This window comes from Dermacentor albipictus, chromosome 4, assembly GCF_038994185.2.
Source record: "Dermacentor albipictus isolate Rhodes 1998 colony chromosome 4, USDA_Dalb.pri_finalv2, whole genome shotgun sequence".
NCBI lineage: Eukaryota > Metazoa > Arthropoda > Arachnida > Ixodida > Ixodidae > Dermacentor > Dermacentor albipictus.
Genome location: NC_091824.1, coordinates 161,331,523 through 161,357,680, shown reverse-complemented (window position 1 = coordinate 161,357,680; position 26,158 = coordinate 161,331,523). Strand labels below are relative to the sequence as shown.

The 26,158-nt window shown below is 43.2% G+C and overlaps 1 protein-coding gene across 2 annotated transcripts in view; it reads left to right on the top strand.

Annotated features, from left to right (window-relative positions):
• LOC135899988 (uncharacterized) overlaps window positions 1-26,158 on the top strand; it is a 219,384-nt gene that overhangs the window by 174,717 nt on the left and 18,509 nt on the right. The window lies entirely within an intron of this gene.

Sequence of the window (26,158 nt, the reverse complement as noted above, 5' to 3'; positions counted from 1 at the left end):
TCAACTCTCGGGACGAAGAACGACATTCCAGCGATGTAGGGGAAGTGTTTTCGGGGCGCCGGTCACCTGATTTTTTTTCGTCTGCTGCAGTGGTTACATGGCTATGGGGCTGTGCTGCTGAGCACGAGGTCGCAGGTTCGGTTCCTACTTATAGCGGTCGTAATCTGACGGGAGGTGCAGAGCAAGAACTCTGGAGTGTCGTACTTTGTGTGAACGTCAAACAGCCGTACATGATCGAAATAGATCCGGTATACATCATACGATGGTGCCTCTGATCTATGCCATGGGCTGGTTTGAGGCTTCAAGCCCCATACTTTAGTAAATTGTAGCGTTCTCATTCTAAATAAAACCAAACCGTACAGAGCTGCAGGGGCTACAGTTTGCGTCACTTTTACGCTTGATGATTTCAAAATGAACACTGCATCAAAACATTTATTCATTCACCTGCTTGTCGGGCGGTAACGAAAGAAGCGATAATAGACCCATATACAATCGTACTTATAGAAATTGTGTCGACTGCTCACATAATTCTTAACGATGACTTAGTTTATGCCTGCGCTTAACCTATTATCCTCCCGCGGATCAGGGTTCAGAGTAGCATGTCATAAGTCAATTTGTAAACAGTACATATGCATTGTATGAAAGTACCTGTATATGTTCTATGCACCCGCAAAACAATTTATTTCGTTGATTGAGTCCAGAAAAACCAAAAAGTTTTCTAACTTCCTAACTAGGCGTCGCGAGCTGTGCCTTTGATCATGCAAGGCGAGGTACAGCACCAGCTGCGTTGTACCTTTTTAATGAAAGGTGATATAGACCGTCATGAATATCGTGTGAAGACATCGGGGCGCTTGTGGAAGGCAGGGCAAACGGGAATTAACGCCCCGATGCCATAAGGCTGTACCGGTTAGCGGGGCTCACATTATAACAACTGAAAGATAACATAAAGAAAATAAGATGTAAAGGGAAAGCAAATGACCATTGAACTATGGCTATAAATTCTAAAATAAGTATCGAGTGTGCTTTCCTTTAGGAACCGCGAATAATTTTCCACATGTATCCTAGGAAATGACCGCAAATACAGAAATAGCCACTAAGTAGAGGGAGAGAAGAAAGCCCCACCGGTACCATGTGCGAAAATGATTTTCTTTTTTTTCTCCTTTCTTATTTTGCATTGTTTTTAACGTCGTGTACTTGGTGGATGCACTCTGAATGGGTACGAATTGGCGCCGCTCACGGTATATCAGTGCTGAGTGACGTTATTTGGTGATCCATGTGTCCGAGATGTTGCATTACCATAACCCTACAAGTCTCGAAAGAAAGAAATGAAAAATAAAGAAATGATAAATGAATGAAGAATTGAAAGACGAGCGAACGAGTGAGTTAATGAGTTGATGTCAGCAGACATTTCGAATACCATGTCATTGGAACTGAAGCGACACAAACCTAGTTGGTCCATAGCTCCGGGAAGCGTAGAAGTACTCTAATTGCCTTACGGGATTTTATTGTTGGCAAGTCTAAGTAATTTACTTTGATTTGGGATTGTAGGTGGCCAGCTATTCTCACACTGAGCGTTTTCTACGGAGTTACGTGAACAATGAGATATTCGTTAATGTATAATAGTGATTTTAGTACACAGTACAATGAACTTCTATTAACCCACGTGTGTAAGTATTGGACAAGCGCGTTGTTTGTTGTTTCTATTTCCTTTCTTTTCCTTTCTAAGCAGGTGCCTAGGCTGGGGGAGAGTAGCTTTCATGGGATGGCTGTCTTTGGATTGCCGGCGCCAAGGTATAGCGTCCTATAGATTTTCCGGTATTATTAAACAACAAACAACAGGAACAAGTACAGCTTAGCTACATGCGGGATAAAGGTAATTGTTGCCAGAACTTTCGTTTTTGACACGATATTTAGAGTCTAATATAGATTGTGGCGGCAAATCTTTGTACGTCGTGGCCTCCCTCAACCGAACGAATCGTCATTAGTATATTATAGTTCTCGTATTTGTTTTGAGAGATAAGAGTGTAGGAAGGGAGGTGGGCCTCTTATTACAGCAGCAGCCAGCAGCAAAAGTAGCAGAGGGCTGTGCAGAGGCATCGATCGAATTATCTGGACAGTGGCGTCCGTTCGGCCTTCCGGAGCTGCTTTGCCGCTGCTGCTGTCGACGATAGCGTGCCTAGTGAGGCGGCGAACGCAATGCGGGCACAGAACAATTGACCGCCTTGATCTCCTACTGCTGCTCTGCTTTCCACCCTTCTTGCTTTCGTTATTTGTTGTCATATTTCTCCATAAAGAGAGCGCAGGCCTTCACCGTGTCTTTATTGATTGTGGTAGCTATTACTTGTGCAAACGAACTGCAAGCCATGGTGCGTTGTATACCTTGTTTACCGCATTATTCGGCAGGTCAAAATTTGCAGCTTTATAGATGATTGACTGCGATGGGACGTGAAGGCAGTAAGAAACTTTGGAACAGTTTGTGCAGCTTTTATTCTCAATGAGAGAGGATCTTTACTGGTTTGTTAGTTACTGACAAAGTAATCCGCGAACATTGGTTTAACACTACAAACCTGCGCTTTGCTGTCTGCTTTTTTCTTTATTTGGGAACGGCAGCAGACATCCTTGCAGATATTCGAAATGTAGATGTCTTTATAGTTTAACCAGGTGTAGGTTCATGAGTATTTGATCAGTCCTGAATTTGAGTATACTTGCATTATATGGGATCCGCACACAAATGGTAACATTATAGTGCTGGATAAAATTCAAATAAGGGCTGTGCGATTTATAATAGAGCGAAGCTATGTAGGTGCGAGATCACAGATGAGGTGCGGGCCCACATTTACGTGGACCCCATCCCGAAGAACATGCACCCAGAGTACAACCAAGAACGGCGGCAGGCGCGGGCCAAGGCTCTCACCGAACAACACACCCAAGACCCGCACGCCCGGTACGTGGACGCAGCGGAATACAATCGGGAAGGCTTCGCGGCAGTGGTTGTTGCGGCGGCTACAGTCACCAAGACAACGGCAGCGAGCGTGCGGTGCGCGAACGCTACAGACGCTGAGGAGGTTGCCATCGCTCTGGCGATCACCGAGGCCGAGTGTCGCACCGTGCTCAGCGACTCGAGGAACGCCGTGCGCAACTTTGCCAAGGGGGGAATATGCGCGCCGGCGGCCGCCATCATCGGCAAACTCCTACTTCAAGACCGCGGTAGCACCATCCGTATCAAATGGTTCCCGGCGCACACCGGCGAGTGTGCATCTTCACCGAACCACAACGAGACGGCCCATTCGGCGGCGCGAGCGCTTACCTTCCGCGCCCCCGAGAATGACTGTTCGGTGTGGTGGTTAGGAACCAAGGACAGATTGACCAGCTATGCCGAAGTAACCAAGTGTTACCGCTTAGCTCGACGGACAATGCCACCTCCCCACCCGGCTCTCAGTCGGGAGGAGGCCGTAATCCTAAGGCAAATACAGACCGCGTCACTCCTCGCCCCCGCAATGCTGCACGTGCTTCACCCAGAGCTCTATCCGAGTGGGCTGTGCGGTGTTTGTGCAGCGGGTCCGGCGGACAAATGGCACATCATGTAGGACTGTGCCAGGTTCCCCACGGCAGCTACCTCCAGGACTTCCCCGTTCGAACTTCAAGGTGCACTGCAGTCTGCAGACAAGGACACACAACTATGGCCCGCCCAGCAGGCCCGGGGTGCGCTCGAAAAGCACAAGCCTCATGACCCACTACAAACGGGCCGAACTGGGGTAGTGCAGAGTAGGGTATAATCCCGGTTCTGCGCTTGGCCAGCGTCACGACGCGTTAAACAATCGGTTGCCGGCAATTGTTTACAGTTATTCCTATCCTCTCCTTAGGGTTCCATGCAATTTTCTTGTCCGCCAACAAATCGGAGCGAGCAAAAACTATCGTCACCAGCAATGGCTCGGGCATCGTCGTCTTCTTCCACCAGCCGGCTCGTTCGCGCTTCTTTGCGCATTCGCCCGAACGCCCTCGTGCCACTGGCCGCGCATTCGTCGTCGTCTTCCACAGCTGGCTCCGTTGCCGCTCATCATTCCAGTGTAGAATGTTACTACTGTCGTCGTAGTGGGAAAGCCATGCTAAGCTTTTTTATTATTTACGGAGGTATGAGCCATTGCTTTAAGGGGCTATGAGCCATTATTTGTCTAACATGATGGACAAATTTCTCGTTGGGGAGGCATAGAAATGCTTACGCGTATAAAAACAGAGCTGATACGAGCATTTGTGTGCATACATGTTGTGACAACGACCACTGATCAGGACAATAAATATATTCGTAACTTCGTTTAAAGTTTGGTGTCGTCTCTGTGCAGTGTGCTTAACAGCTTCGCAGTCATCCACGTACACAGAGTGGAATGGCTCATTTTTCTCTCTATATGTTCGCCATTTTCTTTTTGTTTTGTCAGTTATGGAATCTAACCAGGTTACTGCGTTACAATGCCGGCGCAAAGTTCACTGTTTGATGTGTTTTTTTATTGTTTAATCGTAAGCTCGAGCTCAACTTTAGACGGTACTTATCTCCACTTGCACTCGTCATACACTCAAGCTTTCGCTAACTCCTTATTTTGGCCGGACGAGTGTATATTAATTATCATTCTCTCCATAAACAATAATTCACTGGAATAATCTGTCACCTGACCGCCTGTTGTCTAGTCGACAGTTGACAGTTAAATGATACTGCCTAAATTACTTTTTACCCCATATTTCCTTGGTTTTGTTGTGGAATTAACGCTTCTTTGCATTTGATGTCGCTTGATATTGCGTAGATTTTTAATGTGTTTGCACTTATAGAGTAGTACTAATGACATGCAATATCTTAGTGTTGCGTTGATTTTTGACGCCTGTACCAATTTGTCAGTTTGACTTGTGCTATCATTATTACCATTGCTGTTTATTGTTGTATCGTGATATATATATTAGCACTCCTGCTTGGGATATGTCGCTTGCTGTGTATATATAAATAAATATAAAAATAAGTTGACTGGCCATTCCGGCTCTGCGAAAGTAGTTGTCCAGCGAAAGTCTTGCAAAACCACCATTATAACAGCTAGGGGGGGGGGGGAGGTACGAAATGATTAGTTTATTGTTAAGATGCTTGTTTTAACGCCATAACGTTAAGGGCCTCTTGTCGCAGAACATAATTTGGTGTCCGTGTCGGTGGAATTGTCCGTGAGCGAAAATTTTCGTATATATTTAGGTATAAGCATATGCCACGCCTTTCTATAGGACATGTGTCATTTGCGGTTTATAGTGCCACACCATTCTATCACTAAAGTTGCTCATAATATATCAAGCCTGCTTGATATAATCATGTTTTACTACTACTACACCTATCACAGTCTAGCATTTTGCCAATGTCTCCTTGATATCTACGCCTGCAACGGATTCTATTTTATCAATTTCTTCCCTGCTGTTCTTTCCTGCCGCGATGCGCGGAGGTTACGCCATCTGCTTATGTTGGTAAAAAAAATTTTAAATGTGGTTTTACCTGCCCAAGCCCCTTTCTGATTATGAGGCACGCCGTAGTGGGGGACCCCGGAAGTTGGGCCACCTGGGGTTCCTTAACGTGCACCTAAATGTAAGCACACGGGTGTTTTCGTATTTCGCCCCCATCGAAATGCAGCCGCCGTGGCCTTTCGTCATGTTACCGATCCCTCCTCTCTCATTGGTGCAAGCACGTTCCCGCGGGCTGCTCTCCTCTCTCACTGCTCTCACGTATATATCTCTCTCTCGATCTTTGAACGACTTCACCGACAACACAAAACTGAGGAGCGTGCGAAGAAAAGCTGACGTTTTAAAACCGGAAAAGAGTTTTCGTTGTAAGCCGTCACCACGCTTTCATGCAGGCCGATGGATCACAAAAGGCGCAGTTATGCTGGCACGACTTCCTGGTGTGATGATGAGTGCCGTTAATGGGCAGTAAAACCATTTTTTCTATACAGAGGGTACTCGTCCAACTGGTATTCAATAAAAACAGTCAACAGAAATACAGGGCCAGGAAATACCTTCGGTAAAAGACTATAAATACCTTCGTATATGGATAAATCAAGGCAATAGATGTATGGAAACACAGGAAAAAACAATAGCAGTCAAGGGGAAGAGAAATTCAGTCACAATGAAAGACAGTGTGCTATCGAGATACAATATGTAGGAGGTGCTCCGAGGTATGTGGAAAGGTGCAATGGTTCTAGGACTTACATTTGGAAATGTGGTTGTAGGCTTAAAAAATCAGGGGTACAATCAGGCCTCGATGGCAACCAAAGGTCAGTGGTACGCCTCGCATTGGAAGCTCGCGGGAAGAATACAAATGAAGCTGTGCAGGGTGATATGGGCTGGACAAGTTTTGAAGTGAGGGAAGCTCACAGTAAAATTGATTATGAAGAGCGACTGAGTAATATGAACGAAAGTAAATGGGCTGAGAGAGAGTTGAAGCATTTGTACCGGAAAAACATTGATCCACAGTGGAGGAAAAGAACTAGGAAGCTTACGAGCGAGTATGTCGCCTGTAGGATGAGCAACGCAGCAACAAAGAACGTCAAGCGGAAAGTCAGAGAGACTGAAATAATCTCATGGGTGGCGCCAATGGAAAAGAAAGTTACCATGAGTAACTACTTCAGAGGAAGGAAAAAACGAAATCAGGAAAGAAATAATTTAGGACTCAAAGGGAAGGCCGTTACTTTTCGAAGCGAGGTCAGGATGCCTAAGAACATGCACCTATAAAGCGAGATATAAGAAGGAAGAAGAAGCATGTGCTTGCTGCGGTAAAGCTAGGGAAACGATGGAGAATCTTTTATTAGGATGTGAAGATATCTGCCCAGTAGGCGATTTAGGCACCACTGGCCTCCTTGAAGCCCTTGGGTTCAGCGAGAGCAGGCGGAAAGTAAACATGTCTGCAATAGAGATTAGTAAAAGGCGATTGAAAGATTGGTGGAAGAAAAGTAGGGAAACGATAAAAAATTGGAGAAGTACAAAAACAAAGTTCACAATAGGGAGTCAGAAAATTTGGTAATGGGAATTCATAGTGTTCTTTTTTGTCCTTTTCTTTTTTTTAAAACTTAGGTAGGACGTTAGGCAATACAATAGGAAGAGCTTGGTGGCGCAGCCCAGCGCCCCGTTCCAAAGGGAACACGCATACCATCCCTCCATTGTCCCTGTGATTGTCCCTGTACGCGATAATGCGGTCACTGGCAAAGAACATGACACACAGTTTTCCCGTCCCAGCATAGAGATGGCTGACACAACATTCCCAAGGTGATCGCAGATAATCCAGGGTCACTATACGGCGTTCCTCAAAGCTTGTACTTCTGCCTTGTGTCATAAGCTCCCGTGATTAAAACACAAATACCCGTGTTATAACTCCCAACTATATACATACGTGGCTTTATCTATGTAACTAACGTTCTGTTGACTGTTAGCAAACATTGTGGACAATTTGCTCTCTCGAAACCGAGGCACGGATGCTCCTTAGCAATTTTTCAAGAATAAAATATGAAGTTCAACTGTTTGCAATCGCATTCAGTGCAGTTCTAAAGCTTTCGTTATGGCGACCGCGTATGCAGGCGGATAAATTATGGGTTGTCACGCTGCCAAAGAACGGTCAGCTATAGATGAAGCTTGTTGCTTAGACGCCAGCGGTGGGTGTCACGTAATCGTCGATGGTCACGGCAGCTCGCCAGAAACGTTCAGAAGCCGAACTTATTGTCAGCGGTCACGCCACCCTGAGATCGACATCGGTCAGTGGTGTACTGCAACATACTTTGTCTTTTCCACGCATGTTGTATGCTGTACACTCTACTACAAAAGTTTAAGGCCCACGGGATCTTAGAAAACGTTCAGTTCCGAGCAGCCTGTAACAATAGTCAGTTAAACAGAACATCACAATGTTGTTCACATATACTGGTAGACGCTGTAAATGCGAATATAGGCAGTGCTGTGAGGCTGTGCAGACATTCAGCTTTTTCTCAGATTTCGTGTTCCGTAAAATTTTGTGGTTGACTGTACTTCCCGGGCCTTTTGCACATCCTTGCGGACTCTGCTGTACCACTTGCTTTGTACTGAAGTCAGTAATCGGCTTACCTTTCGGAATACTGATGCCAATGTACAAATTCTCATGTATAGAAAATTATAGCGTTATTTAGGAACCACAGTCCCGATCTCTGCCACTTCGCTTAAATGATATTGCAAGAAAATAGGATACTTACCCGGAACAAAGGTTGACTTCGCTAAGCTGTGAGTACTTGCGATTTAAGCAGGAAGGTTGTTTTAAGTGCTCATTTCTTAAATGAGTACGTATTACAAAACATCGCTATCCTCATATTATTGTCAGTGTTATTTGACAGCATTTAGGAAACCGACCAAGTAAAAGAAAGCACTGCTTGGAAACATGGCATGCTGTGATTTAGTCACCCTAGCCATGAACCATGAGATATTGCACCAGCGGGATTTCTATACTAATGAGATCATGCTCATATATTAAACAAACGTACAGTTGCTTGATAGATAGGTGTCTGTACAACCTTGCTTACCCTTTGGATTCGTATATAAAACAAAAAGATTTGTTAGTATTTACTGACCATGAAACCTGAACGTCACTCTCAATTATTTCATTTTTTTAGGCAAAGCAGTTCCAATTTACGTGAAGACATTATATATTCGCCATCAAGAAACATTAAGACGTAGTGACGTAATTTCGCACTTGTACATTTACTATATCAAGTTCTTTGTAATTATGGTTATTATTTTCACCCATTTCGGGACCCTCAATCTCGTAATGAATTGGCACCAGGTTCTGTATTTTGCAGTATTAATTTCGGTGCCTAAAGGTGAAAATACACCTTGTCTGTAACAAAAGGCGCATTTCTCATCTTTATACCAAAATTGGTCCCGTTTGATGAAATGGACTCTGCTATGGCTGACATTGTTGCCCGCATCGCAGCAGAGCGAAGAAGACCCTTTTGAGGGCATAAAAGTTAGTGCTTCATTCTGTTTAATGTGTTCGAGTGGCTATTACTTTCTTTATCGCGTTATAAGGCCGATGAAGAGAATGCCTTGGGACTACCACAATATTCCACGCAATCGACAAATATGAAGTCACGAGAGAAGCACACGACGCAAGGTACAAACGCAATGATTCACACCAATGTTTCTTTTATTCTTTCAGAAAAAAAAACTGAGCGTCTCTATTTCTTGTCCGAAAAGTAGGACCGATATGCAACATTTTCCCGCATGACCATTGTGTCGAGCCTACGAAAGTACGTTTGACTCCTGCATGATCATTTTTATATTCCTTCGTGGAAATATACTGTGCTACTAACTTTGCGAAAGGAAGGTAACGCTAGATACCCACTTGGGGTTCTAAAGAACGCAGTGCACACTTTCATGTCATCAGCCCAAATTGATTGGCTCAAAGACAAAACCTTAAGCATGAAGAATTGAACACGTGAATGTAAGAATAAATTCATTCGAGGTACTTGTTTTATTTCGCATTAATCTTTATCAGTTCGTGAACTCCCATCGTGAATTAAAAAATGAGGTGGCCAGTGTTCTTCGATAGCTGTCTAAGTTTACAAGCTCCCTAATTTAACTATATATCCTTGCTTTGCCAATTTTGTGTACTATTATAAGCGTACAGAAGCCACTTCTAACCGATGTGGCCACACAAGTAGGTACAATTGTAGTTGCATAATTTTGCAACGACGAGCTATCAATAGGAATCTTCGAGAACTTCTCCGGCCTCAATTAGGCTTGGTGCGAGGAGTATTTAACTCGTTTGCTGACCTTGAAGATCACAATAACTCGTTGATCCGGCAGGTATCACAGTTTTCAATATTAAACTTTGTTTTAACATTCTCTTTTCTTCAGGATACATATGAGGAATTGGAGAAAAACAGAAAGCGTCTTCTTCGATTTGGCTATGGAAATAGCAGCACTAGAGGCTTCAGCTTCTGCTACGGTGAAGGCTAAATGAGCTGATGTTCCACGGGTAACGATGTGGACTTTAATCTGTATTGTATTGATCGTAGAAAAGTTGTAGTTATTGCGGCGTACAATACATGGTACCTACAATTCTTAAAATTATTAAGTGCGCAAAGAGCATTTCGCATGCATGCATGTTGCCATTACTGACTGTTAACACTGGCAAGCGACCTTTGTTGTGCTCGGATGATTTGACATTGGCCTGTTTTTGATGGCAGAGGCCTAGTCAACTCACAAATATTAAAATACAGTGCGTTGGCTGACATCGCTGACCACGAGCTTTCGGCGTGAAACTGGCAAGAGACAACTGTTTTGAGAGAAACCAGTGCGTTGAAGTCTATGCTGAGTAAGGAACCATAGTGGACGAGGCTTTGCAGTTTGGCTGAAATTGTTGTTGCACTGCAACGGCTGGCCCACGGAACGATTGTTGTCAGTAAATTTCGTAAACTGTTCGCCATTGAACGTGCTAGTTATTGACATGTACCAGCCACGACACAAACACTGTGGTTTTAACTGCTTCAGGACCCCGCAACATACATACCGGTATAGAAAACGAAGCGGCAAAGTGAAAGCAGTAGTGGAGGCCCGCTCTATAATGATTGACAAGTTCTTTAAAATGCCAACGATCCGTTTTCAGTTGCGTCGGCTTCTCCTGCTAGTTCTTAATTGTGCAGAGAAGCATGCTTGTAGGCCTGTTTGCCTTTTGTGTCGACCTTGGCAAAAACGACGTTCTGCTTTCCAGTTCCCGGTCTCGCTAATGGCGACATTTTATACTTTCTTGCCTGTCAAAGATGTCAAATGCATATGCTTTGTATTACTTTGAATTGCCATATCAAGTACCAAAATTGTTTCCGAGATTGCCGTCTATGATTCTTAGAATGACGTCGCAGTTTTCATTAGTTTACATGCATACGTTAATATATTTTTTGTCGACATTGAATTACTCATACTTTTGCTTCTCGTCCACAAAGAAACAGCTTATACATCATTGCGACTTGGCAGACGATAATCTTGAAACTGAGCTTGTGTTCAAATTACTGTAGTGCCTCGCAGCCACCTCTTTCTTAAGCGTCGCTTTTAATGAATGCTACGTAAGATACGCTGCCCAAATCATTTGCTGCGCTAAGCCTTGCTTCTTCCCGTAAATTTTCGTAATTTTTTTTCACGCTACCTTACTTTTCACGCCAGCAGACAGTGTTCACATTTAAGCAGCGATTTGCCAGACGTCCGAAACCAAGGCGTCGTATTTGTCTCAGTATTTTTTTGTTTGTTAACGCTCAGTTCCGATTAGTGTGTTCAACGCGCCAAGTTTATCGGTAGTCCATGGCTTCCTAGATCGAACGTGAGAAAGTGACAGACACGAACACACAAAAACAAAAGGCAATCGAAATAACCACACAGCTTCATCGTGGCTAGAATTGCCCTCATTTTGGAAGCTAGTTTTGATTGCTCGGTCATCAGTCGCAGCTGTTCCGTGCAGATGTACTTCAACTGAAACGGGAGCCGCTCGCTTTTTCGACTTAGGGCAAGACCGCGCTGCGATCGATGACCTCCTAGGTCGTAAGGAAGGAGCTATGGGCTGCCGCTTTTACTGACAGTGCGTTGGTTGATTGCGGGCTCCGCCGAAGGAGCCCGACTGCATGTAGTACGCGCAGTCACCGCAATATCTTTCAGAAAACGAGATTTAGGCAAAACAAAACAGGTGGTAGATTCAATGCACTTAAAGGAACATGCATAAAGCGAGGCTTTCGTGAATAATTTCATATAATTTAGCTATGCAAAGAGACACTCATTACTATTTCAGCCTGTTTATTTGCTTACACCTTATATGTAAATTCAAATGCAATTTAACATGGCTTCATGGTACGCAGCAGGGATGCACGATGACTTGCAGCTTATGTGGCCTTTTGTGTGTGGTCAAGGAAGAATTGTGAGAGGTGCATATTCACAGAAGTGTGAAACGTGACGATGCATGTTGAACGTTTCGAACCTTCTGATAAATACGCCATCAATCTGAATAAAAAAAAGGACTCCTTAAATTTGCCCGAGCCAAATTGACATTAAGAATGACAGCGACCGCACATAATTTCTTTACGCGATCACCATAGTGCTCCATCGCATACAATATCAGCAACAAAGCGACAATAAAGTGTTACTCTTTTAAGTTTTCATTCCTGCGAAAGTTCTTGCAGTTGGTCGCTTGCGTCGTTGACGACATCAGTGAATTTCACTGTTCCATTTTTTCTTCATCTGCTGGCTAACCTACATGTTGTACCAACAGTGCGGCTAACACTTCCACTACAACTTAATAACGCAGATGACTGCGTTATTTATTGCAAAATTATTAAACTTTCCTATATAACATGCATTCAATCTTACTTAAATAACGTCCATGAGTGGAGTAATGCTTCTCGGATGGAACTTAATCATAACAAATGGAAAGCTATGCGAATCTCCCCTACTAAACAGCCTGCTCAGGGAACGTACTCAACGATTCACCACAGCTGCCATCTGTAACATCGTATCGTTACCTTGGCATTTACAAAGCTAAAAACATACCCTGGAAACAAGTTGTACAACACAGTATCGAAAAGAAACCGTATCTTAGGCTACCAAAAATATCTTTTACCTCGCTCTAGTTTCACTATAGCTACTGTTATACCCTATATACGTCCGTACACAACAGTAATACGCTACATTTATATGGGAGCCTTATCAGGCCACACTTATAGACGCACTTTATGGCTGGAAAAGTAAGATCCAATAGAATACACAAAGACAGATGGAAAAAGCAAGGACAAGCGCTCTACGATCTGTTTATTCCTATAAAAGCTCTGCCGAAATATGCGACCTTTCGAGCACATGCCTCCCGCCACTTCTTGTAGTGAAACTGTGAAACGTATCAGCAGGAACTATGCCGTGTGTGAGAAGCAATCCCTCAAACAATCAAGCTCGGCCTTGTGCAATACAGTAGACGCCTCACTTATGCAGATAGTTGAATGATAGGTGAATACTGAATGCATTGGATGTAATGTTTTCGGTAGCGGAGCTTGAAGCGCCACTTGCGACTTGCAGGCGCTCTTCGTCACCTGAGCCGGACGACGGTACCTAGGCGGCGCTCGGCAATTTTGGGCAGAAGGTACGACTCATGCTACTAAACTATTACAGCAACTCTTGGCTGTAAGTGTCCACCTAGTGGACGTGTCCATTTTGTCTGCTGCTCAAGTGCTGATTGGCTAGAGGCGCCTGCCTCTTTCTGAAACGTGTCCCAGCCCAGCTAACCAGTACTTCAGCAGCAGACGAGATGGACATGTTCACAATGTCGACACAAGATTCTAGGTCCTTTGTTCTTTTTTCTTTGTTTCCCGAGCATGGCCGGTGCCGCCGCTGCTGCGGTGATGTTGATGCTGCCGTCGCTGCTTCATGATTTAGAACGGGATGACGCTAGCGCTGTGCCCTAGCCGTGATAAGAAGAATTAAAACAATGAAATTGTTAGATATGTGATATATGTGTGTTCTGTGACGTACAAAGTGCCTCCTTGAACTTTCTATTAACAAGGGTGAATGTGACACGGCATTTATTTACACATTAATCTGTCTGTCTGTCTGTCTGTCATTATCTGTCTCGTTCAGCCACTTTAACTTCGATATACATGTTATAACCAAGCGAGGAGTAGCCGACGTCCCACGTGATGCTAAACTCTTCTAGACTCACACGAAAAAAAAAATGGAAGCTGGGCACCCTGTCAACAATATAAGCTTCCTCTTCCCCTTCCTCCAATGCTGAGTAGCTGGCTGGAGGAATATACCTCAGGCCGAACTCTCAGCATTTCGTATTAACAAACTTATCTCTCTCTCTGTCTTGTGGCAATAGTCTTTTCGTTGTGGTCAGTAAGTCCACCTTACGCAAAACTAGGAGGCTCTGTTCTAGTCTTCTCATATAAAGATTCATAAAGATAAAGGAAAGGGGCAGTGGGCTGTAGTTCTACCTCCCAGGACTTAATATCAATATTTCGGGTGGTATGGAGGATTGTAGAAGCACTGGTGGAATACTCACTGCCAGTGAGCTGAGAAAATTAATATGCTTGAAAGCCAACTGAAATTTTTCACGTCGCTGCATGTTGAAGCTTTTTTTGTTGCTCTCATGACCTCTCTCTGCCAGTTTATTTTTCTTTGCTCTTTTGAGTAATCGCTTGTTCTCATCAAGCCTGAATCCCTTCTGATATATAGTTGGATTACAGTGAAATTGTTGAATGTTATATAGTGTTTCCGTGGTTTCTTGTATTCGACACCTCTGATATTCGAATGTACATTGATGCCGACCCATTCGTTTTATTTATTTTCACGGAGAGGCCCAGCTACGACAAACAGCTCGAATTTCCCGCTCATCTATCTTGATACTCTCTCGCATCGCAGATAGAAAGGTCAAAATTGATGGCTAAAATGATAGAAGAAGGTATCCTGCCAAATCATAGCCTGTTCTGAAATTTTGTGAAGCAATAGTAAAAATCTAATGGTTGAAAAACACAACGAACACTGACCAGGTAACAAAAAAGTGAGAAATTTCTATGTTTTATGTAAAGACAAAAAAAAAGGCTGAAAAGAAAATACAAAAGATCAGAAAACTCAGATAAGAAAACTCAGGCACGTGCGTAGTGACAAAAAGCTCGATTCTGATCTCTGGTGGCATTTCCCATTTCGTTTTCCCAAGCACTATACGGCTCATGTGACGGGAGCAATTTCGTTCGATAAAGAGAGCACGTAGAACTGTTTTCAAGAGACAACGAAATTGGCTTGAAAGTGGCTTGTCGAATCAGCAACAAAGCGAACCTTGTGGAAGACGCCAGCAAGTCGTCAACTTAGATGGTTTCATTGGAGCCATTGGTATTTTATTTGGTCCATCGACCCATCCCTTACAGGAACACAAGTCAGAGTGCATTCGGAAAAAGAGAAAAGATATAGAACTGTGTCACAGGTGCAAGAGAAATGAGATATAGCTATGTTTTCTTTTATCTGTTATTTCTGGTTTCGCTTTAGTTTATGACCACATCTTTTTCCCATCGCGGTTGGTTTAGTACAGCGCAAAATTGGGAAAATAAACTCAGATTTTGTAGAATAAATGATTTGACTGTAGTCTTGACGAGATTTCTACTAGTTCTTTTCCATTCCAAATTCAAGCGCTCAAGCTAGATGAAGTAGCGAGGTAAAGCCCTGTTACTGGACACGATGGCACCGATACTCCGGAGCCATCTGCGATACAAACGTGCTGACGACTTTGAACATCACTTTTTTTTTGTGTCAGCCAGAGCGAGAAATTAGGAAACAAAAGTGTTCCAGCCCCTGTATGACACAGAACCAAAAACGTGAGGTGAGGATTTCACACATTTCGCAACAGGAGAAGCAAGCTATTTTCAAGCTAGTGTGACGCAACTAAAGAAGATAGCGTATAGGAATGCTGTTGTTAAATGGAAGGTATTGTTCATTTCTTGAGGCAGGTAATTTTACAAAGTAGGTGCTTTATAGTTACGTTTACTGTATTTGCACGTGTGCTTTATATGTACAGCCGACGTGGGTGGATGTATGCATGTGCGCGTTTTCTGCGCAATGACTGACGTGTAGGAGTGCACTGAATTGCCTGTGGACCAGAATTCGAAATATAGAAATCAACTTTCGGATAGCCATAGGCAACTGTACATTTTGTTTACTTTAAAACCTTTAGGGCTATATTTATGCAAAATGTGGTATAAGGGACGTTTGTCAGAGCAGAGGTGGAATCAAGTTCTGTGGTGCAAGGTTAGAAATAACGCCGCCTTGGGCTTTTTATCATAGAGCAAGCTAGCGGGCCATTCCTGAAAGTGACAGGGCGCATGGCAGTGAGTGAGATCAGACGCATTACGCGTTGCTGCCTAAAGGTCCTGGAGATTGGTCCTCGGCTAAGAAGGTCAACAGCGCCCATTCACTGCCCTTATCACACTTGCACACTCGCTTTCTTATCTTCGGGCATGATGCGGTAAAAGAAACTAAAGGCTCGGAATAAATGAAGGACAGGGGTTTGTAGAGAAGCTGAACGATATAAAGGAACACAAGCCATTGTCCACGTGCACAAGTGAAAATTACCACGCAGCCATTTCTCTCTCCTTTTGTCTCTCCTTTCAAAGGATGTGTTCTCGCGTTCCTTTCATTTTCACCTATTGTTATACGCCTTTAAAGCCTTCCGAAGGTCTCTGGACATCCCTCCACTTCTGCTAGTTATCAAAGAACAGTATAGAAACTTCAAGTAACTTGGTAGCGTGCAGACAGCTGCAAAAAATTTTTTTATGTATTCTATGCATTTAATAAGATATTTGGTGGCTCCTTCATTTGAAGAATTGATCGTTGGGCTAGTTGGTTTTCCATAATTGAACTAGGAACTTAGTGAGATAAAAATTTAGCACTTGTATTTGTCCTCCTTTCTTGTCTGTGTGGTTTTTTATCGCGGTAAGTTACTAGCTGCTTCACTTGGCTACATCATATCAGTTTACGGAGGATATAAGTAAAGCGTTTTGTAAAAATAATTGCTTACTGAATTGCTTACACACTTGCCACTTGGTGTAAGAAGATTCAGTGTTCTTGATGATGGCGTTGTGGAGATACTATTGAACTCATTTCTTCAGACAACGCAATATTTGCGGCGACGGGGGTCAGTCCCAATGTTTTGACCACTCCAAACTAACTACTTAATTTATTCTCGCTAATCAAGCTTCAATTAATTAATTTAAGCCATGAGGTACAGTTGGCAGTCAGTACTAAAAACATAGAAGCTTAGCGGTAATCGTGAGATTTGAGATATCCAGTATCCAGTATACCTGCCGTGGTAGCTCAATGGCTATGACGTTGCGCTGCTGAATTCAAAGTCATGGTCTCGATACCCACCCCGACGGCCGCATTCACATGGTGCTTGAATGCAACAGACTTTCACTTTTACTTGACTTTATTGAAATTCAGACAACATACAATTGTCCAGGTGAAGAGGGCCAAAGGCGACCCACGGGGTCACCTACTAGGCCCGAGACACCCTGCATTCATGCAGGCACAGTTTCGACATAATGAATAACGAAGTAGAAATATTTCCTTAGAGGAAGACTACAGCAATTCACGTATGACAATATACATATGAAAAGTATACCGTACATTCAAATCAATCTAATTAAAAATTTGAAATAACCACAAACATGTTCACTTGACAAAAGACAAAGCAAGAAATCCTAACTGTATATCCTAAACAACAATAAAAAATGTTCACTTGACAAACATGTTCACTTAAAAAAAAAACAAAAACAGAAGAAGAAATCACAACTGGCTTAGACACGATTCAAGAAAAAAACTCTTTGCCTGTTTTCAGAAAGCAGGCAAAGAGGAACATGTTTCGATGATATCAATCAGACCCGGATAAAGGTTTAACAGATTAGGAATTTGCCAACGTAATGGCAGTGTTCCGTAGTTCATCCTACATATAAACTTGTTGAAATTGTTTCTTCTAAATTCGTAATGGGATTCATGTTTGGTATACCTCGAAAAGAAGAGTTGTGGATTAATTTGAAATCTGAAAATGCGAAGACACTCGTGTACTAAGAATAGGGCGCACGTTAAAGAACATGTTAGTAGACATTATAGCAACAGCGGCGTAGTATATGGCTGAAGTTGCGGTTATAGAAGCGCAAGCGCCCCTCTTGTAGCGTTTCATTTCTGATGGATGCTAATGGCTTTCAGTTGTTCCCGACCCTCGTTGCGCAAATGCGCACTTAGGGTTTAGCCTAGTTTACTGGGACGAATGCAAGAGCACTCACTACACTGCCTAATTTGATATAAGTCACGTGTCTGAGTGATGCCTCATGCTATCAACAAAAGTTGCTTCTTAGCTGCCTACATTCGTAGATGCCTGAATAGAATTGAATTTATTGAAGCTTTAAGGAAACGCCACTATCCTGAATCTAATAGGCACCAAGAATAAAGTGACAAAATTGGTAACGAACGTCCAATGAGTCTCTAAGCTGGGTTTACGAAACCGGTTGGAGCGCCGACTGCACTTTGATGTTCTCCAATTATAATTGAGCAATCAAGTGGCTAACTCTCATTTGAGCGCCTAGTTAAACTTTTATGTTCCTACTTATCTCAAGGGGGGCCAGCGACAGATGCGCATATTCATATTGTAATTGAAGCTCCAATGGTAAAAAAAAGAAAGAAAAACACAAGCTGGTAGTCTGAAAGCATCAATAAAGTAGAACTCGCTCACTAATTGACTCGCATTTTGAAATGGCTCTTCTTTACAGTGTCTTTCACAATCATTCTCCGAGCGTATTCCATGTAATAGTTTAAAACTGCAGACCTGAAATTTATCGCCACGTGGACGTCTAGGTGCAGTTTGGCGCCGTTTGCTACGCCGGAGACTGCTCTTACGTGACGCAACTGGCGCAGTGAATATTCCGTCACACACCTCACATTATTTCTTTTGGCGTTTCTCCTCTGTGCAAGGAAATCATAATTTCTTGGCATATTATTTCCAGATCTTAGGCCGAATTTACAGAGCTTTTCATTCTTAAGTGTTTTTTTTATTGGGTGGCTGCTTGCGCTAATATGTCCAAGATCACAATTTACTGGCATTTTTTTTTCATGCAGTTTTAGCGTAAGAACGTTTTTGTGAATACATGCCCTGGAAATTTCATCGAATGAATTAATGAGATTTTATTATTAGACAAAATGCCGCTCAAATAGATATTGGACAGAAGGAGGTCCCCAGGTCAAAGACTGTAATGGGACCTCCTGGACAGCGTATAAGTAAAAAAATAAACAACAGTTGCAACGAATGATATAAAACATTTAAATTAGCAAACATAGCATTGGCTTAAGACCGTACTAATAGAAATAATATCAGCTACAGATATGAAAGTTGCAATTGAACATGCTCTCAGCAACGGAGGAAGCCTAAAAACAGTGAAGAAGAAACTAGGAATTGGCAAGAATCAGATGTATGCATTAAGAGACAAAGCCGGCAATATCATTACTAATATGGATGAGATAGTTCAAGTGGCTGAGGAGTTCTATAGAAATTTATAGAGTACCGATTGCACCCACGACGATAATGGAAGAGAAAATAGTCTAGAGGAATTCGAAATCCCACAGGTAACGCCAGAAGAAGTAAAGAAAGCCTTGGGAGATATGCAAAGGGGGAAGGCAGCTGGGGAGGATCAGGTAACAGCAGATTTGTTGAAGGATGGTGGACAGATTGTTCTAGAGAAACTGGCCACCCTCTATACGCAATGCCTCATGACCTCGAGCGTACCGGAATCTTGGAAGAACGCTAACATAATCCTAATCCATAAGAAAGGGGACGCCAAAGACTTGAAAATTATAGACCGATCAGCTGACTGTCCGTTTCCTACAAACTATTTACTAAGGTAATCGCAAATAGAATCAGGAACACCTTAGACTTCTGTCAAGCAGAGGACCAGGCAGGATTCCGTAAAGGCTACTCAACAATAGATCATATTCACACTATCAATCTATCTATATATCTGCTATAGCATACCAATCAGCTTGGCTAACTGAATCAATGAAAGCTCCTTTGTCAAGTGTTAGTATAAGTGGCTTTGACTTAAACTTCAGTACTCTGAAAGCGTAAGAATATTGGATATTGATCTGACAGATTTTGTAATTGCACACATGCGTTTGGTAGAGACAACAAATTTGAAAGCGCGTGTTCGATGAATGTACCATCCTCATAGTGTACCAATATCGTCTAGGATCAATACGTTTTTATTTTCGATTGGGGGGGGGGGGTACTCAATACGTCTCAAAACGAGACGCAGAAACTGCTCACAGACGACGTAGTCGAGACATACACACAACCAATTATTATATATTTGTTGTCCACATAAAGAAGGTCATTTTTAAGTTCAGCCCTTACCGCTTCACAGGTACCTACGTTCAGAAGCTCGTGCCTTCTTCTTTTCGTGAGAGCACTTGAAAAATAGAGTGCTGCACCGCCATGACAGCTGTACTGACGATCTGAGTATTCAGCTTCATAGTTAGCAAAGCAAATCAGGTTCTGTTCGTGTTTGCTTAACCAAGTTTTGAAGATCCCAATAATTTGGCATGTGAAATAAAAGTGTCGTAATTAGATGTGAAAAGCCATCATTTTGTCTGCGTAGACCACATTAGTGTAAGTTAATGATAATGTATAGCGACCACCGACAGGGCAACGCGGGGGCGCTTTGGTCGGCGCTCGGAGGAAAATAAAGTTGGGCGGCGCGTGCTTGAGGCGCGAGATCGGCACGGCGTTGTGTCGTTCTAGAAGGCGGCCACGTTGGTCACCGCAGCCACAGCCCCGATTGCCGCCTTCGCTCTTCTCCTGAATTAAGTGTAGGCACGACGGCACGGCTCAATGGCCGCCGTCACGTCCTCCTGCAGTAGATTTGTGATTATTAGACATATTTATTTAGATTGGTAGTTGTAAAATACGGCGACTTTGTGTTACATGTATGTAGTCGTTTGGTGGCGCCCCCTTAGCGCGAGACTTGTGCGCGCAATAAACAGAGGTAGGGCTGGGCGGGCCCTCACAGCTTCACCGCCAGCAAGTATGGTCGTGCGTCTCAATACTACATGTTGAGATTGCGACACCTGTGAATGTCTCTCGCGATACGATTTTTCAAAGACGAAGGCCTCTCCGTTGCCATCAGGCTCACCGAACCAACTTAGTGGATGCGCAGTTGCGAAATAATGCAGATAGCGTCACCCTATAAATGAACACTTATTTTCTTACTTTATTCTTTTGTATCACAGCTCTTTCATGCTGTTCGGCTTTAAAGCTTCAGCTTTATAGAACGGCGTCCATTTTCTATCACGCCTTTGCTTACTGCTCCATTTTTAATCGGGTATATGAGTAAACACAATAGAAACAGCTTTACGGAGTGCTAAAAGTCCTCAAAATGTTCTCAAATTGAAATTTTTGTCGGCATTCCATCGCGGAAGGAAGGTCTGTCAGTTCTTCCTACGCCTGAGGTGTCTGGGTGACTTTCTTTTCTTTCTGCTTTTCTTTCTTTCATTCCGCTTGCAAAAGATTTGATATTACACAGTAGGAACTAGAACAATGACGGATTTGGTCATCCGCAATGTTGGACAATAATAACAAATATAATACATCCTAACACTATAGAAAAGTTAATAAATGCTGCGTAATACAAGAATGAGAGAAGACAAATTTGTGTGAATAAATATTTTCCACGGATTATAATGTCAGTAATGTGCTGCTAAACTAGAAAATTTGCAGGCACAGCTTTGAATCAGCTTGCACAGGGTAGGGTTGAAGGGAGATTGACGGGAGAGGCCATCGTTCTGCAGTGGCCATAACAATAGACTGATGATAATGAAGAGCAGGTTAGCGGTTACAGATTTTTTTTCACATGTTTGAACCTCTACTTAGGTGTGTGATTTTAATGCGTTAGTATTCAAGGGGTACTTCACGTGCTTCCCGGGGTCTATTTATCAATGTTTGCACGTTTGGTCGTACTTGACCGTTTTCGCGCTACCTGGGTCGCTGGATAGTTCGTGGTCGAATGGGTTGCGAATCGGGCTGCTGTGATGAGCCAACAGAGTTCACATTTAACAATCAGACCACCTTTGGCCACTGGGTAAGTGGCAATGTGTACATACGTGCCGCTCTTCAACAAACTTCTTTCACGCCGACATGCTGGTCTTCAATGAACCTCTTTGACGTAAACTTGGGGCACTGGGTATGTTCCAGTAGGTCTGTGCATTTTTAAATGTCATTCTTTGACGTCAACTCTGCCACTAGGTATGTGCCACTGAGAATGTGCCTTAAATTTCTTTGAGGCTCAGCTGAATCGAACCCACATCACCAAAGTTCCACCAAGGACAGTAACCAGACGCTTTATCAGATTATCAATGAGCGCCTCACCAACTCAGTCACTGAGTATGTGCCACTGAGCGTTCGGCAAACGAGGGAGCGATTCCCAGAGTTCGCAGGCACCGATGCGCCATGCTTCTTGTCTGGGAGGCCACGCGTGCACTTCTCAAAAGTGCCACCAGATGGCGCAGTGTGTTCAGAAAGAAGCTCGAGGGGAGTTCGGTCGCCGCGTGATGTGCTTCGCAGCACTTGCACGCACCGGCGCGCCATGTATTCCGGGGCCATGTGCAGACTTCACGGTGGCGACGGTAGTGAATGGCGCCGAGTGTTCTTAGGGAATCGCGATAAAGGAGTCCCGCTACAGTACATGTCTCGTGCATGACTCGTCTCGATGGTGGGGATATGTTGTGTCGATATATTGATTCAACTGTAACACATTTCCGTCGACAGTCGTTGTGAGATGGCTTCTGCCCCAATCGTTTTTTAAAGGAAATGAGGACACAGGTTCGCACGAAGATGAAGGTGTGAGGTGATCAACATTAGTAAATCAAGCGATTTGGCTGACGAAGACAAGTCCTCCTGTCAAGACGTCAATTTCAGCGGCATATGTGTTCGCTCACTCTATGGTAGCAGTTTGACATGCGTGTGCGTTAATTGCGCCCGGTACGACTGTGTATCGCTGCTCACCGGTTGCGTACATGACAGTATTTTGCCAACCTACCCGCCCCTACGCCTGCTATTTCATTCCTATCCCATTCGCGACAACTTACCTTCAGAGGCTTCGTTACGTGGAAAAGAATTTCAGCGTCCTGAGAATGGTGCGCACGGCCACACGTTCATGCTCGCCTCAAATAGTGAACCTTTGCTGCAGGGCACCCTCGTTATCAGATATACACGATTAAAAGTGAATCCTGGGCTTAAGCTGTGCCTTCTTTTTTAGCCTTTTTATTGGTAAAAGAACTTAGTAACATGAATAGGATAGCGGCGGCTAAACAAAAGCTATAGGGCTTAAAATAGCCACTACTGAGAACCTACAGCCGTACTTACCAGTTTGGTTAAAGCATACAGCTGCTGTGGTGGGTAACAGAGGTTATTTTTTTTAAATTCTAGTTCATGCACGTAAGACTCGAAGATACCGTTACTCGCGTCATTGCAGATATTGGTGCCCAGTGCAAATTGATCGTGCCCAGTACAAGCACCGTGGATGTTTATTAGGTGAATGAGTCTCAGCGCAGAAGGAGTGCCGTAGAGACAAGATCTTTAAGCGGAACAGAAGGCACGTTTACATTTTTGGGGGGGGGGGGCGATAAGTGCGGCAAAGTCAGTCTTCTATATCCAAAAGATAACATCCATGAAATAGAGCACTGTACTTTTACAAAAGACAACCGTATACTGATCGTCGTGTTGTAGTATATAATATGGTTGGAATCTACAAATACGAATGTGCAAAGAAAGCGCGAAATCACGTGTATTGAAAATACCAACGAAAGGCCGAGCAATTTGATACAGCGTAAAAAGATTTGAGCTTCACTACAGGCGCTGAACAGAAAGAGATAATGGGAAGACCGACATGTATTCAATTGATGTTTGTTTCTGCAGGGATCAAGAAAAATGCTGTATTTTCCTTCCGCAGCGTTCAGCTTTTGAAGCAACTCATTCTCCCTACAGAAACGATTTTTAGCACCGCATCGAAAGACGCGAGCCTGGTTATCCCTTTCTGGCGCACTTCTTCTTGCCATTGTACTGTGAGCGTGCACGTTTTCTTGGCATCGAACCAGGAGAAGAAAACAAGAAAGCCGTGTTCGACAAAATGTCCCGAGAGGGAATGTTTTGAAAATGCTCGCCTGCCATCTCTATGGGAACCAAGCATCAGGGGTCAGAGCTATTGATTGTCCATATATATAGTTCACGCCGCCAAGCAGCCGCACTTTTCTTCGCTCCTCTCTTCTTGTCTCGATGGCTTGATGCTTTGTGAGGCCCGCATATATTGCAGCTTGCGAGTGAATAGTCCAGTTTCCGTTCTTCTTCTGACCGCTCTACTTTTTCATCTGTTTGCTTGCGCAAGATATGCAGTAACACTGCGCCATCCTTTCAATATTTACATTCATAGGAAGAATGAGCATTTCTTAGACCGTGTATAAACACGCGTTTGTGGGAAGAAAAACAGAATTACAGTTTGATCCAGTGGGCGGGGCTTACAGTAACTGAAACTGTTAGCAATAAAACTTCGTAACGTAGAGAGGTGCTCACAAAATAAGAACTAGGACATAAGGTAGGGCGTGATGCTTTCAACTGCGATTTTATCTGAGCGGAACTACGACTTTGTTCATGTGCACATTGTAATTTATTACCCTCACTTGCTGTTTTGGTCTATACATAATGCAATAAAGAAAACAAGAAAGGAAAAAAAATCTAGTATTTTTGCGTCCAGTTTATCATGGGATCTATTCAGAATTAGACCTGTCCACAATTTCCTACAATGCTTTTTTTAATACCGCATGATGAAGTCATGCCGGCATTGTTCCCATACTACGATTAGATGTGGTCATTAGGAAATGATATGTATATCTACTTCAATGTGTCCGCAGCCCAAAGGCTGATGGTTATGACATACCACGAACTGTGCACCGCGTCCTTCGTGCTCGCCGACATCAGGTGTGCGAATGGGAGGCGTTGGTTGATTCGCCGCCCAAAATCGGTCATAGACCGCTAAACCGGGACTTTCTCCTTGGACCTGGACTAGACTGTAAATCCAGTTTAAGTGCGGCCATTACTTGCATTCTTGCGAAGCGTGGGGTATGAGTTAGAGTTAGATATGACGAGAGACATTTTTTTAAGACGCTTCGTTCTCGTCGTCATTTTTTCTAGCTTTCCATTTCTCACCTTCCCTTTACTTCGATGCAGAGCAGCAAGCTCTGCCATTTTTAAATTTAATTTAATATCTCCCTACTACTTGCAAATGGAGGCGCCCAAAAATTCGAGGGCTATATTTTCTGATTGTATTTCTCTGGTGTTTCATGTTATCGTTTTGGCGCTAGAAATGTCAGCTGGGAAAAAGCATCTGCAATATCATTATTTGAGACTTTATAGTGCTTAGTGGTGCTTTTCACGTATGGGCATATCACCAGGGAAAAAAAGTATGCACTACTCGATGTCGTCCATGCGGCTGTATGAAAAGGCCCGTAAAACTGTTAGTAGTTACTTTCATCCTGCGGCATTTTGTTTAGTGTAGCTCCAAATAAATGCCCCGCCTAGAGAAGTGCTACAATCAGGGAATGAAGAGGTGGGTCGAGGTATATTTTGTGCTGATAGCGCAAGATGTACTTGTAAACTCGTTCGTTTAATTTCCTTTCTTCATTATTTCGTTTGGGGAGCCATACAAAATAATATGAAAAAGAGGCATTAACAGTTTGACCAATTGTCTCAGCTTTTTATCCACTTCACTATATTGACAAGTGATAACTTTACCAGACGTGGTTCGTATTACGTTTTATATAGTCCAATAAAACAATTGAGCTGCAGACAGTGGTCTTGGACAACTGTGACCAGACTTCTGTGACCGTCAGTTCCAGGTTTCTTAGAATTCATGTAATATTTCTTTCTTTACACATTTACCTGCACTAAACCTGCGATAAACATTGCCGCGAGTACTTGAATTAAGTGAGTAGAATGTCCGAGGAATCTCAACTCGATCCTCCTTGTGCTGCATTAAGAGCCAATGTAACTTTTACAATATCAACACATAAAAATACCAAGACGGTCTAAAATTTGGTTTGCGGATATATTGAGTTGAATAAAGCACTTGCATACGTGCAGGTCACACAGGAGAGTGATTTTTGATTGCTATAGCAAGGTTGTGTCAGTAAACACGCTGCCTTTCTCCCGCTTTAACTGTATACGTTTGTGCGTGATTATTTCCTTCTCTTCATGATAATTTATGGCGATGAACGCTGTTGGCTTTTGACATGAGAAATAATGTGTTAATCTAATTTACATGTCCTTAACGCGCAGTTTCTTTAAAAGATCTCTAACAGCTTCACCACTTTAAGATGCCTATGTTCACAGTTTATACTGAGCGCAAAGCCCTGTTCACACACAGTACAACGTTTAGACAAAATTTGTATCTTGATATAAAACATCTGATTACAAACAAACATGATGCTGAATGCACAGAGCAGTTAGTGCGTAAGTGGTATTATTGGCGAGCCGCCTTCGCTAATGGTATGTACGTCATCAGCATTGACCAAAACTTTC